This window comes from Pundamilia nyererei, unplaced genomic scaffold (assembly GCF_000239375.1).
Source record: "Pundamilia nyererei isolate P.nyererei 1_Seehausen unplaced genomic scaffold, PunNye1.0 scaffold00393, whole genome shotgun sequence".
NCBI lineage: Eukaryota > Metazoa > Chordata > Actinopteri > Cichliformes > Cichlidae > Pundamilia > Pundamilia nyererei.
This window is the reverse complement of record NW_005187794.1, coordinates 359,269-360,577: the sequence shown is the minus strand read 5'-3', so window position 1 is coordinate 360,577 and position 1,309 is coordinate 359,269.

The window sequence follows — 1,309 nt, the reverse complement described above, 5'->3', positions numbered from 1 at the left end:
TACTACACCCTCAATACCCAAGAATCACCTTCAGCAACTGGAAACAGCTGTGAAAGCTTTGTCGACAGCTTACAGTTACTAAAACTGGAAGATTTAATGGAAAGTTACCATATTGTGTTCATTTCAGTAACTGTGTACAAGTGGTGAAAAAAATAGTTATCAGTTACTTTGATTGCTTCATTGCACATTTTGCTGTCAGTGTTTGTGTCCAGTTGTTCCCTGAAGGGTCAGTGTACATCAGGATCTTTTTGATCGGAGATTATGTATCGGAATTTCAGGAGCAGGATCACGCCTCCAAACATGCTCCTTCCGGCTGTCATCTATATTGGTTCCCCCCAGTTCTGCAAACTGCTCGTTGTTGTTTACGTGCCCCACCCTCCACCCTCCCTCCTTGTTCTCAGTTCTTTAACTTCTTCACTCCTATTTAGTACACGGGGATCTGCCAGGCCCAGGAGCCGTCGCCAGTCCCCTTCGAGGCCTGGCGAATCATGCAAAAAGAATCAAAATCTTGGGCCCATGAAAGAGGTCAAAATAACAGAACGCTACTCAAAGTTGACAACTCAAACAAACTGACCTAACTTAATGAGACAAAGGGGAAACTTAAATAGTGGCTGATCAGCCCACAAAAACAGGAGAAGGGGTAAAACACACAAAACCTAACTAAACCAACCAAACATAATGAACTCCAATCCCCCACCCCCCGAGTTATGGCATGAACCAATTTGTAGTCTTCCTTTAAAGCTCGCTCCGCCCTTTTCCACCTCTTGGCTCCTTAAACAAGGGACTGGAACAGCTGCAACTAAGGTAACTCAGAAAACAAAAAATGAATCATACATAACAGTGTAAACTAAAATGTGCGCACTTATTTTAGAATGCAGTGTTATGTGGATATGTGAATTAACTCTAAACCAAAACCAGTTATTTATTGTCCTGTAAATAAATTCCTATATTTAAAGAAAGACAAATGTGAATGCAATGTTACTTATAAGCCTCTACACTAACATGGTGGGTATTACCACTGTGTGGCTGTAAGTGCAGCCATCACAGCCCAGCTAGTGAAATTACTTAACGAGAACGCTGATGATGGACTACTACACAGGAAACCGCTGAGATCTCACAAAAAGAAAAAGAAGTACAACACATCTTCTGTTTGCAACAATAACCACAGAGGTTCCTCAACACTTCTTAGTCAATGTTCTGTGCATATGTAACACAAACGTAAGTCTTAACTGCACATCACTGTGTCAAAGTCAGCGTTATTTTCAAAACCCATATGTACAGATCACATTTAACATTGCAGGAATCCCCC